General features: G+C 39.3%; 1 protein-coding gene across 3 annotated transcripts in view; it reads right to left on the reverse strand.

Annotated features, from left to right (window-relative positions):
* LOC122840638 (BMP/retinoic acid-inducible neural-specific protein 3-like) overlaps positions 1-18,522 on the reverse strand; it is a 135,607-nt gene that overhangs the window by 44,054 nt on the left and 73,031 nt on the right. The window contains exon 2 of one of the 3 annotated variants that reach the window (XM_044133183.1): positions 2,959-3,059. The exons of the other annotated variants lie outside the window; for them this stretch is intronic. The gene's annotated coding sequence lies outside the window, so the exon portion shown is untranslated. The remainder of the gene's footprint in view (positions 1-2,958; positions 3,060-18,522) is intronic. 3 annotated transcript variants of the gene reach the window in all.

An 18,522-nucleotide genomic window follows, 5' to 3' on the forward strand; every position in this document is an offset into this window, starting at 1 on the left:
ATCCATGGCCTTTCATTCTTGAGTCACGCTGGAGCATTGGAGGGCTGACCTAGAATGCTGAAAGCCTGTCACAGCAGGATACATCTGCATAAAGAATGAGGTAGCCCAACCGGTAGCAAGACGCAGGACATAACTTTAAAAAAAAGAAAAAAAGTATAATATAATGACGCGAGCAGAGGGAAAAGGAAAAAGGGGATTTCATACTGTGCTTTATAGCTTTACACTCTACACATTGATTGTGACAGTTTAATCTCTTGCTCTGGAGGACTTTGATAAATCCTTCATACATTATTGCCCCATCCCCCTTATTTGTTTAGTTAGTGAAACTTCAGTAAAATCTGATTTATTAATATTAATATCTATATTGGTCTGATATTGAAAAACCTCTAGATTGGATATCTGTGATACTGTATCCAATCCATAAGGCTTTGTGCTGACTGACATCTCGCTTTATTTTTTTTCTTCTATATCAAATTTGAAAGAAACCAGTTGAAAACAAGCTTGCAGTTTTATTTTTACATGTTTGACCAAAGTAGTCAACCTATTGTCTTTGTCCGTTTCAGTTAATTGATTACTTTAAATCGGCGCTGACTGAACAAATAAAGGTCATGTTGTTATTACATGTTGGACCAAGCTTGTTAAACTTTAAGTGTGCTGTTCTGGTGCGGAGTTAGCACATAAATGTGTTTCTGTTTTGCTGTATCGGATTGATATCGGCCGATACTAAACCTCACATATCGGTATTGGAGGTGAAAACAGTAGATCAGTGCATCCCAACCGTTTTCTTGTTATATCTGCTAGAAAGTTGCCTGAAACAAAGGAAGGACAAAAGAAGTTCAGAGCCGACATGTTCACTCCTAAAAGCTGCACAGAGGATAATGCTAACACAATTTTGCAAACTTTACATTGCCTGCCACCACTTTTGCTAGCAGTTAGCTAGCCTGCACTTGTTCCACTGACAGATTATTTCACTTATGAGGAAAAATGTCTTTTACAAGTGAAAGAATCTGCCGATGCTGGTACTTATTCATCAATATTAACAAATTTATTTAAAACAAGCTCCTATATCTTGATGAAAAATGACTTGTAAGTTAGTTTTGTCTTATTTCAAGAGTACCAAGAAAGAAACTTGACCAAAAATATTTGGTGAGATTGTGTTTTTTTTAGTGTTGTTAATGTAAAAATCTTGCCAAATTTGGAGGATGTTTTTTTTTTCATGATATCAGATATCAGAAATATGAAATATGAAATGATGGGAAAACAAAATATCTTTTTGTGTCATGTTGAGTTTTTCGGTCTATAATGTTGAGCAGCTCACCTATACATATAAACTGATGTCTATATAATCAGCGATCATTTGTGCTGTCAAACAGTGAGTCTGTGTTTGATATGCAGTCACACCTCATAGCAACAGCAGCAGCGATTTTTCTAACTTCATCTAAATCCAGACTTTAAGCTGACACTGAACACTGTATGTATACAGTATGTAGTCAGTGGCTTACAGCAGACAAAACCAAAATGCTGCTTCCAAAATGGAAAAGAGGAAGACATTAGAGGTGAGGTGACATTATGCTAATGCAATAACCAATACTGGCTAATGTGCTAGCATAATGAGGGAGTCAATCACACTTACCAATTTGGCTCCGCAAGGGGATGATATTTAAGAAAAGCAATACTGCTACGCACAGAATACCAAAAGGTTCAGTCCCTGTTGTTGAGCTCCGGCTTACAGGACCGTTACACTTCTGGATTTGAACACGTCTTTTAAAGCCACGTCCTTTGAATAGATTCATAAAGTGGACCAGTTCTAGCAATTTCACCAGTTTTAAGCCATTTTGACAATTAGATTGTCTAAAATGCGTCTTCGTAGGATCCAGACGATGGTGTAAGAACACAGTGGGTCACCAAAACACTGCAGACATTTTGATTTACAGACATTCTGCGCATGTTCACAACATTGGAGGGCAAAAAGACAATTCTTTTACAGAACAATTCTGTTAATAAAAGGAAACCTGGAGATGTGGCTATTATTAATTTACTGCACAGCACCACAGCAACAGGGAAAATAATGCAGAAAAAGTGTTGATCTACCATTCAGAACCACTGGCATTCCTTATTTTTCTCGGTCTTATGCGTCGGCTGCGCTACATAAAGGCCTGTCGTCATAGCAATTGACTGACAACAGCTCAACTATTCAATCAGTATTGAACATAAAAAACCCCCCAAAAAACATGCAAACATTTCCCACACAAAGAACGTTCAGATTGTGAACGTTTTGTTGCTCATTTTACGGTTATCAGGAAGTGATCTTCTGAAGACAGCGGTGATTGATGAGCTAATTTAAACACCTACTTTACTGATGATCAGAAAACTGCTGTGTGGGTCGTTTTCATTTTAGTTTGTAATTTTCTTTTTAAACTGGACTGACCCACAAACAAATTCCACAGCACATTTACATGTTAGCGTTGTCAAAGTCAAGCTAGCATAACTCAGGTACTTCTCTCTACTTTTCTTAATTTAAAAATTGTGGACTTCGCGACGTTACAATATTACAGTTTTTTCTGCTACGTTTGCTCAACATAAAATTTGAGAGGTTTTGATATGTTGTCCTTAACCAAAGTGTAATCAAAAAAACAACACAGATGAAGCGTAAGTGTCCAAATGTAAGAAGAGTTGACAGGATCGCAAATTTAATTCAAATTAAGTAAGTTTTGAAATAAATTAATGTCTCTCAGTGGTTTGTTTATTATGAAAGTTCTTTCAATCACATCCACATTTCCTGTTCTTTATATAAAATGTAAAATCATCCAACATCCATTCAAACTGCACGCAAATCATTCACAATTATTCTGAACATATGCTGAACTGCTAACGTTGCCAGGTAATTAGAACACATTTTTCAAGAGAAAGCATCTCGACATTATGTAATTTTCTTACACTTCTGAGCACAATCCTCACCTTCAGAGGATCTTCATCTTTTGGCCCATTAATTATGTTGGTTTGAAAGCTGTTGTTGTTTTTTTATGGGTCTCACATCATTCCTGTGTGACACTGGAGTTCTTAAAGGAAGCAATAAATGATTATGTTAACAAATGAGCTCAAACTAAGTCATGGCTCACAACCTGCAGAAACACCTACACATTTTCTGCCTCTACCAACTTTCATTTCAGTTTATACTCAAACGTTTTACAAACATTCGTCGTGGACTTAAAAGTCAGTGTGACCTTTAGCCTCTCTATGGTTCCCCACCAGCTAACGAAAACTAGCGAAATAACAAAAACTGAAATTAGGAAAACATTTTCGTCAACTGAAGTAAATAAAAACAGCGATTAACGGGAAGAACTATAACTAACTAAAAGACTAAAATTATATTCGTAGTTTTTGTGTTTATGAATCTATTTATTAGCCTTTTGAACTGATTTTTTAAAAGATTTTTTTCAAATCCACTCAAGCAGTTTACATCAGCTGTCGGCTAACTGCAGCGCTCCTTGCTAGTAATGGCGGTTGCGCTACACCGGTCCACAAAATGGCGACCGCAAAAGTTGGGAGAAACACCGGAGTCAGCTGGTTGATCAACAATAACCGAATACATTTTCTGAAAATGCTATCTTCTGTTGAGTATTCAATACCCAATCGACGTATACATGAACAATACATGAACAATACATGAACAATACAATACTCTGACCTTTGTGAGTTCTGCACCTAAAAAAATCAGCCAAAGTATGAAAAACTAAAACTATTATTATTACTACTAGTTTATATTACTATAACATAAACAAGGCTACAACCAGTAAAAACTAGCAAACACACTCAACTACACATTAATCAAATAATGACTTATAATGAAAAACCCAGAATTGTTGTAATGCCATCAGGATACTTTGCAAAATGAAACGTACAAGAGGTCTTGAGAGAGCTCTTTGGTTGTTGCCCATTGTGAGATATTTCTTTTGTGAAAGGACATGTTTTTATTGGCCAGTTCGGACTTAATCAGCGGATATTGATTGGCACCGAGATGCGAGGTTTTCTTTCTAAACACAGACAGATTCCAGCTTGTTAAACGAATCGCCATGCCTTCCTAAACTTACCTTTCTTTGTGTCTTCAATATATTTTACCCGTCACTTTAAACTGGATCACACATAACAGACTTGACTCTTTTGATAGTGTGGAAGAAGGAGGTTTCACTCTGCTACACATAACTCTCTGGATCGAAGGGCAGATGCATGCTTTTATTTTCTTGGATGATTAAAGGACGACTGCAGTCACTTCATATTGATTGTTCCTCAATAGATCGTCCGTGCACAGATAGCGTCTTATTATCCAAGCAACTGCCTTGGAAACTGTAATTATAATGTTGCTGAGACTCATTTTGCTTTAAGGTCAGCTTGGTTCCTGGCTGACATCGGTAGTCCGTTGCGTTGAACACCGTGCGCGTTTCTCCCTAAACGCCGTCCGTACCGACTCCGTTCAGTGCCGCTGGGCAGAGCCCAACGGAAAAACAACAACACACTACGTGACGTCCTCAGAGATGGGCTATTAGTTTTGTGTTTCAAGTGTCCACAAGTAAATTTTTTATTTCAGAATGAAAAGAATCAAGTGGCTTACCTTGAAAGATGAAAAAGCATAAGTCATCCTTAGTACTTTGAAAACGTGGTGGAGAAATTTGATGAAAAGGTGTAAAACAAATTATCGTCACTAACCTTGGATGTAAAAGTTTTGTGACGTGAAAAATGAGACCAAGAGAAGGCATTTTTAAAAACACCTTCGTGAGTGCAAGAAACTGTATTGAGTGAAATGTATAAACGTTTCCTCAACTGAAACTAGACTCATACTTTGTTGAACCAGACTCGGAGTTTCAGTCTTCTATGAAAGGAATCTATTAGAATATGAAATCGTGACTTTGTAATGTCTGCAACTCTGTCTCACCAAATCTATCTGATTGTCATAAACTCTTGTCCACATTCCCTTACAGGAGACACCCGCCAGATTTACTTCTGAACTTTGACTAGGTCATTCCAAAACGTCAAAAATTACACGGCACTAATTTTTGTGAGGCCATTCTTCATTTTTACATAATGCTTCGACTCACAGCAAAGCTTTGTGTTTTGCTTTCTTTTGTGCTGTGATCAATGGCAGTACAGTAATTGTGTTTCCATTGGCTTTATATTGACACAACCTGACATTTCAAAAATAAATGAATGGAAACACAGCAATTAAGAAAACAAATTATTTTTTTTAATAAAATGTTTTGGGGTTAGGATGAGGTGGGTTTTTGTTTTTTTTGGCCGAATCAAAATTGTTTCGCAAAACTACAATGGAAAATTGTTTCCATCCTGAGTCACATGATCAACAACCGGACGTTGCCACTGGCGCAAACAATGAAGAAGACGACAACAGGAAGTCACTGAAGGATCACCATCATGTTTTTTTAATGACTTTGTGAGTGAAAAACTTTATTCCTGTGCGATTTCAATTGTTTTCCTCATTTAATGAACACACCAGAATTGCGAAATTGTGTGCGTTTGTCTTTTGGTTTGTTTTTTTTACGTTAGCAGAATATTCACATTTGTAAAGGAAACGGAGCTACTGATGCTGAAAAATTAAACTCTTTGGGTTTCTGTTGGAGGTTTGGAGTCAAACTGGCCGGTTTCTAGAGCTGTTTAGGATTTTGTTTGTTTCCGTGAGCCTCTCAGGAGGATTTCCTGCTCGGTATTCAGCTTAAAAAACCCCTGGAGTCAAGGAAGAACTCAAAAGTTCAACCTGTGGTTCTCAACAACGAACAGACACGGGGACCTCTGAAATGAACTACAAACACATCGCTGACTTAAAAATGACTCACTGCGATGAAGTGGTTAACTTGGCTTCCAGAATGAAACCTTTTATTTTTTTAGGTACTTGCTTTTTAGATTCCCTCAGCTCGAATGGTCGGAGCGTACAGACTGATCACTGAGCTCCACTTCACCGATGAACTGAGATCAACTCCAGGCTCACGCTGAGTCTGCTGACGTTTCGTAATCCTTGGATGCCGAGATGCGTTTCTGACACAGTGTGAGAGAGAAACTGTACAACGTGGCTGTGAGGTTCTGCTAAAGAAAGAGTCCAGCCTGTCAGTCATCACAGCTTATCGAAGTTATCCAAAAAACAAAAGTTGTCAGTGTAACTTGGCAGTTTTAAACATAGTTTCAAGAAAACCTTCAGGTATAACTTTTATCATTAGCTATAAATGTCTCCATGTTTTAGAGTAATATTGGAAATGAATAATTGTGTTCGGTCTGTGATGCTCCTGGGAGTAACTAAATTTGGATTAGAAAAAGTTAAAGGGGCAGTATTATGTAAAAATCAACTTTTTTGGTTTACATCATGCTTACAATGTTATTCCCTCATCAAAAACATACCTGGAGTGTCACCTGGAGCAGGAGTTTTTAAAGAGACAGAGGCCTAATTTTAAGGAATTTGAGCAAATCAAATTTCTTTTAAGTTATATTTGACATGTGTAGCGTTTTTTTTCTAACAACTGAAGGCAACAACTACATAAAACTACATAAAATTACATAATACTGCCCCTTTGAAGGATCTTCAGACTAAAACAAGGCCTCAGATAATCTGTGATTTATTCAAATACTAAAAGGAACAAAAGCCAAGAATGAACTAAGAAACTGCCCACAAAGAAATGAAGTTGTATGGGAACGGCACTGTAGCAAAAATAACACAGAGAAATGAGCTAGAAATGACAACTCGACATAACCTACAAGAAAACGATCAAAGCACAAAAGAAAGCAAAACACAAACACCCCAGGGCTGTGTCAGAAAGTCAAACATGTTTCCTTTTGTGGCTGAATAATGCAGGATATTTCATATTAATCAGACAAAAAAAGTCCCGGTTTTAGGCCAGCAATAATCTGCCATTAAAATCCATCATATTTTGCAAAATAAAAAGTAAAAATGTAGTCTTTATTGACCAATCTCGGTGGTCTCTCTCGCCTCAGGCGATTTTAAATCACCGCTCTGCTGACTGACGCGGTCGCTCTCGGGAACGAGGCTGAGCTCGCCGCGTCGTTCCGTCAGACGGAGGCAGAGCCAGGCGCCCGAGATCATCGGATGGCTTGTTCCAGCCAGCACTGTCATATGATGATGAAGAGCGAGTCAGCGTTTGATTGTTATATGAGATGAATGATGGGTGGGGCCGGGGGGATCCGATGATGTTCCCCATATGCATCGTAATCGGTCATAATCTATTTCGGCGCACGTTTACCGCAGAGCTTCGGTGAATCTGTAATGATCCCTGGGTCAGTGGCGCATTAACACGTGAAAAGAAAACATCATGAGTGTGTGGGGGGTTTTTGTGTGCGTTTTTTTTCCCCCGCTTTGCCAGGGTGCCGCATTCTAAATACATTACGTCCCGTCTAATCCAAACAGCAGCTCATAATGTGTCCCCCCCTCGCTGTCGCACCAAGCTGTGTACACACGGCGGGAACCTGCTGCTTGGTTTCTAAATACGCCTGTTTGTTGGCTTTCTGACTGCACAGGTGGCGAAGGGAAAACAAGGTGTGACCTTCAGAACCGGCTAAATGAAGCCTGGTGCCGACTGCTTCACACGAATCTGTCAAGGTTCCGTTAGGGGGAAAAAAAAATAATAAAATTAAAAAAAATCTAATTTAGCAAGCATGAGAGTGCATCTACTGGACTATGACACATGAGAAGTTAAAATCGGTGGAGGAAGTGGCAGCACAGCCAGAGTTGAGTTTATGGATTAGTTCCTAATGTTCCAACGAAACCCAGCAGCTCAACCTTCTGGGATATAGTCAACAAAACAGTTATCAATAACAGCATTGTAAATATATGAGTTCCTACTATCTCGGAGCCCTGGTCTAAATACTGTCAAATCCTAGTTAAACACACCAACGTTTGTGGTTCTAATCCAACAAAGTTTGAAAATCTTCTAAAGATATGAATTCTAAGACTAAATGTACCCTGCTGGAAGCAAATTTACTAAGTTCTTACCAACAGTAAGTAGACATCAGTCAAGGAGTGAACAGACTCTGTTCACCCTCTCCAGTTGAACAGCTGGAAGTCACTTTGAGGAGTTTAAATGCACTAAAAGTTCTCTATAGCATTTATTTGATCGCATTAGTTAAGTCTATTTCTGACTTCCCTCCATCTGCGTGTCGGTACTGAAGTCAGCAGATCATCTTAAATCCCATCTTTGGAAAAAGAAGAAGAAGAAGGAAAAAAAAGCGCTTTTTTGACCTTTCTGCCATGTTCACGTGGTGTGTTTTATATGCCACCACACGTGTTGTGAGTGACACTAAGTAATCAACACTGTGGTTAAGGAAGAGAAGAGCCAAAAAAGGAGAACTTGTACATTCACCAGCTCCAAGTGTGAATGTAGACTCATTTTTCAGCATGACATTTTTCAGGGGTAGCAATGTCTTATTCTTAACATCTATTTTTATAGTATAAAAAAACAAACTTAGTGAGTTTTACATCATGTTATAATGTCATTCCCTCATCAGAAACATACCTGGACTGTTGCTGTGATTCTTCCAGTGGCAACCATTCAGTTGTGGAAAACGCCCGGGTGGACCTAGCCCCACCTTGACTTGATTCAAGTCTAGCCCCGCCTTGACTTGATTGTGCTTTGAATCAAGTCAAGCACAATCTTGACTTGATTTTACATGTCTGGCATTAGCTGATATTGATCGTTCCTGCTTACGGGGAAAATAAAAATGCGCACTGACAATGACAAATCATTCTCGAAAACCATGTCTTAGACTTACCTTCGATTTTTACTGGATTTCTGCCCTTTACCGAGTCAACGCCTCGCTCTGCAGAAGCCGAGGTTGGCTGAGGCGATGGGAGTCACGATTGTACTGCGGGGTTACGTCTATCTGAATATCTATGCTTGATCACACCCTGGGAGAACACGAGGTTACGTCTGCTGGAAGGTTTTGACAGCTTGCAGGAGGGCATCTCTCCAAACTTTTCACAGATAAATGTCAATTTGCCAGGCGCAAGTCAAACATGGGGCTTGCGTTATGTCAGAGGAAGACATCCCCACCCAACGAGATCAACGGAAGGCGCCTGCTGACTCAGAGGCTCTGCAGTCTTTCCTGCAGCCACAGGAAACATTATGCCAGAGTTACTTCACTGATCTTCATGAAGAAGTGATACCTCCCCAGAGCCAAAGGGGAAGCAACTTTCCAAAGACAAAGAGACACTCTGTCATCATCCTCCTGTATTATTTGACACTTGAGCTAGTTTTGAGGCCATTGTCTTGGTCTTACTTCTATATAGACCATTTTTGGTATAATCTTCAAACTTGCAGTTGTGGTCAAGATCAAAGTAGTTTTGAACATTACCCAGAATATCCATAGAGATGGTAGGAAATAATATATTACATTTCTGTCATCATATCAGTTATATATATATATATATATATATATATATATATATATATATATATTCGCTCTAAAATATCTCAAGTAATCAGAAGGACACATTTTTTGATCCATTCAGTTGTTTTGCATCTATTTAACAAAAAGGAATGAGTCGTGTACTAAAAGAATTTATTTATTCTCACGATCAAAATATTATTACTCTAACTGAAATATTTGATTGACTAGTTTGGTTCAGTCAATCAAATAGGAAGCTATTAGTAATCACGATTAAATGTTTGATCTTTAAGTAAAAGACGTAAACTGATTAGTAACTCTGAAGGGACCTAGAGTTATTTAAGCTCAATTTTATGTCACAATAAACGGAGATTTTTACACGTTTTATGATTCTCTCCCAATAAAGATAGACTAACTGCGTTTCCATCCATCCATCCATCCACTCATACACTTTCTTCCGCTTATCCGGGGTCGGGTCGCGGGGGTAGCAGCTTCAGAAGGGAGGCCCAGACTTTCCTCTCCCCAGCCACTTCCACCAGCTCCTCCGGAGGAATCCCAAGGCGTTCCCAGGCCAGCCGAGAGACATAGTCCCTCCAGCGTGTCCTGGGTCTTCCCCGGGGCCTCCTCCTGGTGGGATGTGCCCAGAACACCTCACCAGGGAGGCGTCCAGGAGGCATCCTGACCAGATGCCCGAGCCACCTCAACTGGCCCCTCTCGACGTGAAGGAGCAGCGGCTCTACTCTGAGTCTCTCCCGGATGACTGAGCTTCTCACCCTATCGCTAAGGGAGAGCCCAGCCACCCTACGGAGAAAACCAATTTTGGCCGCTGCCTTTCCATCAACCTTATAACCTTATTGCTCTTAGGTGGTTGTTTTCAGCTGTATCAAAGTTGGTTTATTTGAGTCACGTGATGCAGCCTCTGCAAGCAGACGTGTGTCGGTGAGCTCCAGGTAATCCTCAGCGGTGATGACTTTATACTAGCAACTACATTGCTCCAGATATAGAATTTATTCCTGAACCAGTGAACAGGTATTTACTACTCGAACCTGACTAAGTGGTGCTGAAATTTAGCTGTTTTCGGAAGTTTTTTGTCGGTTTAAGAGAGTCCTCTCACGTGGGGAAGATGGCGGCTGATCAAGATAAACCAACATTGAAATCCCTGATGAAGGCTATCCGTGAATCGAAAGAGGAGCTCACTGGGCATATAAATCAAAAAACTGATCACATCCAACAATCGCTTACAAAAATTGAACAGTCAATGTCAACGCTGGCTGAACAGGTACAGGAAATGGAAACCAGAATTGGAGCTAACGAAGACAACCTCTCTGACGCTCAAGCTCGCATACTCAAAATGGAGAAGGAAATAACTTTCCTGAAGGAGAAATCAGACGACTTGGAAAACCGGAGCAGGAGATCAAATGTCAAAATTATAAACATCCCAGAAAAGTCCGAAGGTGCCGACATGATTGGTTACGTGGAACGACTAATCCCGCGGCTTCTCGGGGAGGAACACTTCCCAACCCCGGTTACCATCGAGAGGGCACACCGCCTGGGGCGAGCGTCGGAGCGGACCAGACCTATCCTCGTGAAATTTCTGAACTTCAGGGATAAAGACAAAGTACTCCGTTTGGCCAGGGAGAAGAGGACGGTACAGTTGGATAATAATCGAGTCTCATTTTACCCAGATTACAGCATCGAGGTGCAACGCAAAATGCTCGCTTTCAACGAGGTGAAGAAAAAACTTCGGGAGAAAAATATTGAATACGCCACCCGCTACCCTGCTAAGCTGAGGATCCGACATGGAGGAGGATTTAAACTCTTTTCAGCCCCATCTGAAGTGGAGACCTTTCTGTCCACTGTTCAGGAGGAGGGATAGAACATTTTCTTTGCAAGATGACCGCGCACCATGACTATTAACGGTAAAACAAAGTTACATAAGATAATCCATAAATACTGGCTGGCCTTCAAAGGTTACGATCAGGCGCACTTGATTCTGAAAACACCACAGGTGCGTTATGTAGATTTTGCTAAATATTGTTAATATAGTTCTTTAAGGTTTTCTGCTGGAGCAATCATATCGTTCCCTTTAAAAAAAAGAAAAAAGTTCTCTGCTGGGGATGCCACAACTGTTTAGAAGTGAAGTTTATCCCACAGTTTGTTTTCTTTTTTTTTCGTTTACTGGGGGTTAAAGTGTGGGTTTTCTTTTTTATTTTATTGTTATTGGGATTTGTGGGACACTCTCTCTATGGGGTTCATTCTGTGAATATTGAAAGCTGTAAGTTTATGGCAAAGGGTCAGAGATTTCTTTATTTTGTCCAAGTTATGTGCATTTTATGTTGTCACTTAACTAGAATATTTTTTCACATTACTTAAATTGAGTAGGACAGGACTACTAAACTGTATTTCATTGAATGTTAGAGGGATTAACAATCCCATTAAAAGGAAGAAAGTTTTAACATACTTTAAGAAACAAAGCACAGACATCGCCTTTATTCAAGAGACCCATCTCACAGATATAGAACATTTAAAGTTGCGCAGAGACTGGGTTGGTCATGTATTTTATTCTTCCTTTTCATCCAAAGCTAGAGGTGTAGCCTTGCTTGTCAATAAAAATCTCAGATTTAGGCTAAATTATATGGAGAATGACAGATTCGGCAGATTAATTTTGGTGGATTGTGTAATAAATACAAACAGGGTAGTACTTGTATCTTTGTATGGCCCAAATTTAGATAACCCAGAATTTTTTAATGACTTAATTCTAAAACTGGCAGTGATTGAAGCTCCATGTATATTAGGAGGTGATTATAACCTGGTTCTTAATCCATCAATGGATCGCTCCTCTCCTAAACTTGTTGCACAGTCCAGATCTGCGGTTGCTCTGACTCAGGGCATGAAAGAATTAGGATTAGGGGACGTATGGCGTTTACGTAATCCAACCAGCAGAGACTACTCATTTTACTCCAATGTCCACAACACTTATTCAAGAATAGACATGTTTTTAACCTCGCTCCCACTTTTGTCACAAATTAAAACCTGTTCTTATTTAGCAGCTGCGATTTCAGATCATAACCCCATACAAATGAAGTTAGAATTTCATCAATCTGTTTCCTCTTCTCCTAGATGGAGATTCAGAGAATATCTTCTTAGAGACCCAGAATTTGTCACTTTCATGAATACCAAAATCGATATGTATCTAGAAGTAAATTTGAATACCTCCTCACATTCAAATATATGGGAAGCGCTCAAAGCTTATATGAGGGGGCATATTATTTCATATGTTTCACATAAAAACAAACAAAAGAGGGAACAGCTTTCTCAAATAGAAAAAGATATAAGGACTTTGGAAATAGACCATTCAAGAACAAAACGCCCAGAATTACTTAGTGCTTTAAAACAAAAACGGATTTTATATGACAACCTGTGTACAAGTAAAGCTGAGGCAGCAATGGCTAGAACAAAATATCATTACTACGAATTCGGCAATAAAACAAGCAAGCTACTGGCGTGGCAGATAAAAAAAGAGGACAATGAAAAATTTATTCAAAGTATTAAAACGGATGATGGTAGGCATTTAGAAAACACAAAAGACATAAATTTGGAATTTAGAAAATATTATCAATCGTTGTATAAATCTGAGCTTCACAAAGACAGTGTAGATATAAAACAATTTTTGAATCAGTTACATTTACCCAAGATTAATACAGCCGACAAAGACATATTGGACGGTGAGGTAAGTGAGGAAGAGGTTCGCCTTGCTGTTAATTCATTGCAAAATAATAAAGCCCCAGGGCCAGATGGCTTTCCAATTGAATATTTTAAAACTTTTTCAAATAAATTATTAACCCCCCTTACAAGTATGATTAAGGAGGCATTTCAAAAGACAGTACTTCCTCAATCTTTAGAACTTGCAACAATAACATTGCTTCCAAAACCTGGAAAAGATGTACAAAAGTGCGGTAATTATAGACCCTTGAGCCTTCTCAACTCTGACTATAAGATCTTGTCTAAAATAATAGCATCTCGACTGGAGAAAATAATCCCAAAAATTATTCATGCAGACCAAACAGGCTTTGTTAAGAACCGACAGGGAGCGGACAATATTCGGAGGTTGTTTCATGTTATTGATATTGCTAAAAGACAGAGGTACCCCTTGGTAATACTTTCTATGGATGCTGAGAAGGCGTTTGACAGAATTGAACCTGATTTTCTTTTTGAGACCCTGAGAGCTATGAATTTTGGTGAAACCTTTATTAGATATGTAAGAACACTCTTCAATAGCCCTAGATCACAGATCTTGACCAATGGGGTTCTGTCGGACGCCTTCTCACTCTCCCGAGGCTGTAGGCAGGGCTGCCCAAGTTCTCCTAGCCTATTTTCCATTGCTATAGAACCATTAGCAATTGCTATCCGTTCTGACTCAACTATTACAGGTATAAATGTAAGTACAGAAGAACATAAACTTGCGTTATATGCAGATGATCTGTTAGTATTCATATCTCAACCGTCTAAATCCTTTCCATCTTTACTGGCATGCCTTGGGACATACAGTGCAGTCTCTGGCTACAAAATCAATTACTCCAAAAGTGAAGCGTTTCCACTTAATATGACAGAACAGGAGACACAATTGCTGCCTGGTTCATTTAAATGGTGCATAGATGGTTTTACATACCTTGGCATTAATATTAGTTCCTCGTATGATCAAATTTACCGAAAGAATTACACATCATTACTTAATAAAACCAAAGCAGAGCTGGAGCGATGGATGGATTTCCCACTATCTTTGATTGGCAGAGTCAATTCAATTAAAATGTCTATATTACCTAAATTTATTTACTTATTTCAATGTGTCCCCTTAAAAGTCCCAATGACATTTTTTAAAGATTTGGATAAAGCAATTTCTCTGTTTTTATGGCAAAAGAAGGTCCCAAGAGTTAAACTTCTTACTTTACAGGCTCCCTATGCTAAAGGCGGATTAAATCTTCCAAATTTCAGAGTGTATTACCTGGCCTCCCAGTTCCGTACTTTATGGATGTGGATTTATTCAAATGGCAACGATGTGAGGTGGGTCTCGATAGAACAACAAGAATTAAAATCCATCTCATTAGCAATCATCCCCTTTTTGAGTTCAAAAAAGCAACTTTCTACAATGACATCAAATCCTTTAATTTTAGCTACCTACAATGCATGGCTTCAGTTACACTCTCTTGAACATTAAGATACAACTGTTGGTTAACACACCACTTAAAGAAAACCCCAGCATCCCCCAGCCTATAGCAGATGGTATACTACAAACTTGGGTCAGAAAAGGCATTAGGTCAGTTGGCGATCTTTATACCAATAATGTCTTTGCCAGCTTCGATCAATTATCTGAATTTTATGACTTGCATAGACACAATCATTTCAAATATTTGCAGATCCGACATTGGATTAAGAGCCAAACAGTAGAAATATTTCCAAATAAACCAGAGGAAACCCTGCTTGAATCATGTTTATTAGATCCTAAACGTACCACTACAAAAGGACTTATTTCATGTGTTTACAAAATTGTTCTTGACTCTTCACCAGCTTATGACAAATACTCGAAAAAATCTAAATGGGAGTTGGACTTAAACTGCAACTATGATGACAATAGCTGGAACAGATTACTAAATTCATCTCAAACCATATTAACATCAACAAAACATAGGCAAATTCAATTTAATATTCTTCACCGCATATATTATACCCCATATAGGTTGAATAAGCTGAATGCTAGTATCACTGACAAATGCCAACGGTGTAGGATGTCTGTAGGGGATCTTCTTCATATGCTTTGGAATTGTGTACGCTTGCAAACCTACTGGAATAATGTAATTCTGATAACATCAACAGTTTGTGGGCTTTCTTTAGAACCTGACCCTAGGATCTGGATACTTGGAGATGTTATGTCTTTGAAATTAAATTCTTGTAAGAAATACTTTGTTTTGTTAGCATCAACTGCAGCAAAAAAGTGTATACTTAAAAATTGGAAATCTATGGAGCCTCCAAACCAGAAACACTGGATCAACGAACTGTTGTCATACTGCACTCCTGAAAAGATCCTCCATTCAGTACGGGGGACGTTGGCTAAGTACGACCGGATATGGACTCCCTTCCTGGACATTCTAACCACCCTAGACCTGAGAGACTGAACTGGATTGATCTTTACTGGCTTGTTTGATTCCTCTAATATTTTTGTTGTATCCTTTACTACTTATTCTGGCCTTTCAAAAATATGGATAGTGCTAAACGTAATGTTACTAAGTGTATTGCTACATAGAGAGAGTGGGTGGGGTGGGTGTATTTTTATTTTTATTTGGGGGGGTGGGGGGATTGAAAAAAGAAAAAGAATAATATTGTACCCTGGATGTAGATTTTGTATGGACATACATTCTGAATAAAAAAAAAAAAAAAAAAAAAAAAAAAAAAAAAAGTTGGTTTATTTCACAAAACTACCATGGAAACACTTTGCATCACGATCACACAAGTCATGTGATCAACAACCAGATGTTGCCACTGGCGCAAACCATAAAAAAGAAGAAAGGAAGTAGTTAGAGCATGATGTTTTTCAATGCCTTATTGTGTGAACTAACTTATTCACGTCTGATTTTAATTGCAATGCCGCAATTGCATTATTCTGACGTTGGCAGAATTTCAGCAAAGTTTTGCTCATATTTTTAATGGAAGTACAACTAATGTCATGGTGTTCTGCTTTTGTCTGTTCTTAGAACTTGTTCCCATGCGAATGAACAACGAGTGAATGAATGACTGTGATGCATCTGCAAAATATCAGAGCTCTGAGCAACCATAACGCTACAAGCTAACTATGCAATGCAAATGCATGTCAAAAGTAAGTCCATCTCAGAAAAACTACCACAAACACCAACCGTACAGCCCTTGGAAATGAACACAGACTGTTCATCAGAAGCTCCACTACTGTTTATGTGCTACCCAATTTACTGTCAGGCCTGACAACAATCCCCCCACCATGCGTAGTTGGAGACTGCTAACCGCAGATGGCCGACGTCCAGCTCACATTTGGATGCGGCGCAAACCTGGGAGAGAGAACCAGGCTGTTGACTGCTCGTCTGGAGATGTTACAGCAGCAGACAAAGGAATGGGATAAAAATCAGCATGAAGGCCCAGGGCCCTACACGTCTGATTAGGCTTGGGTCTGACACAAGGGGTACTTCACATCGGCTTTCAGCTCTCTATGGGTTTGCAGCATTGTTTGAAATGCTGGCTCGCCCACGTTCTGGGGCGATGCACTGATTTATCTGATGTCGTGTTGTTGATCTGATGACTAGCACAGCTTTTCAAACACTATAGGACTTCTTTTCACTGTCTGATTAAACTGGTCAACTGGACAGCTTGCTCTTATTGAGCCACTCGGTGAGGAAATGTTTTGCATGCTAAATATGCATTTCCGTTACTTCTACTTTACATCAGACTGATCCTACTTATGTCTTTCTGCAGGCAGTGGAGTTTAAACTTAAGTATTTTCTGGAATTATGTTTGCAAATGGAGCATCATATACTGTACAGACAAGCATAAGATTATGACCACCTTAAACTTAGTGCGTAGGTCCAAGTTTTGCGAGACAAAGTGTGCGAGCAATGTGTACACAAGCTTGATAGTCTGCGATGAGGCCCTCCTCCTGGCACTGGTTGGTTGGTTCTGAATGAGAACCTGTGGTTCTCGTTCTGAATGAGAACCTGTGGTTCTGCTGTAGATGACAGCAGAACCACAGGCAGGATGTGGAGAGGATTGATTTTTTTCACAGATTATCATGACATGATGACAGTTTTAACAAATAGAGAAAAAAAATATTTTTGTAAAACAAATTATTACCTACTGCAGCCTTAAGGGGGCAGTACTATGTCAAATTTACTATTTCGAGCTTTACATAATCTTATAATGTTATTCTGTCATCAAAAATTTAGCTGGAGTGTCACCTTGATTCCTTCATGCATTATTGAGAAAACCTTAAATCTCCCGTGGCAACCATTCAGCTATGCAAAACGCCTGGGTGGGCCTAGCTCTGCCTTCGAGGACAAAGCTCCGCCCCGAAGCCAGTTTCCAAACTTTTGAGTGACAGAGCAGCCCTCCTCCACGACTCCCCCACTCAACTCCTTCAGACTAGCCAGAAACAATTAGCAAACTGCGCATCTGCTGAGCTCACGATATGAGCTACTTCTCCGTCCAACACTGAGAAAATTATTAAAGGGTTAATAGAGGAGTCATGTTGTGTTGACTTAAAGAAGGCGGAGTTTCAGAAAGAGATGGAGGCCTAATTTCAAGGCGTTAAATTACGATGTTAAATTTATTTTAAGTCATTTTTGACTTAAAATATGACTTAATTACTATGTGTCTGGAAAACACATAATACTGCCCCTTTATACGTTCTATGTGGTCTGCAACAATATACCCAACCGCACTAACAGGTCAAATGAAACAGATATTATCGGAGAGTGGTCATAATCTTTAGCCTGACCTGAGAAAATAATTTTTTGTTACCCGGAAAAACGTATAGCAATCCAGGCAAGCACTACAGTAGACCACCGTTTTTAATCTGCACGTTCAGTTACGATGTAAACCGTGTGGCTCAGTTTAAAGAACAATATGTGACACTGCATCAATATTAGACACTGATTTGCTTAAACAGAGCCACCGTTAGCCACTAACAGGACATAAAAAACTCACACATCGTCTTCCTTTCAATCAAAGTGTCTCTTTTTGTTCCTTCCCTCTACAACAAAGAGCCTCTGTCTCTGACAAAAATAGCTAAACACCTTTTCACCAGCGATGTCATGTAACATTTTATTTCTGGCGATGACTTATTGCACAGGGAGACATATTGATGGGAGGAATTGTTTGGGGGAAGAGGGGAGGGGCTGTTGCGCTCAAAGACAGACATGACATGACGTGACATTCTTTCTGACCCCCTTTGCTGTCAAGATAATCTATCCTGTCAGCATTCATAAGGAACCGTCGGACACCAAAAGGAGTCCTTTGACTCGGAGTAAGCTTCTTAGTTGAATGGAAAGTCTTTGCTCTTTTCATGTGCTCTTCTCCTCCTCTCCCTCGCCTCTGTGAAAATCTGTCTGG

This window comes from Gambusia affinis, linkage group LG12 (genome assembly GCF_019740435.1).
Source record: "Gambusia affinis linkage group LG12, SWU_Gaff_1.0, whole genome shotgun sequence".
Classification (NCBI taxonomy): Eukaryota; Metazoa; Chordata; class Actinopteri; order Cyprinodontiformes; family Poeciliidae; genus Gambusia; species Gambusia affinis.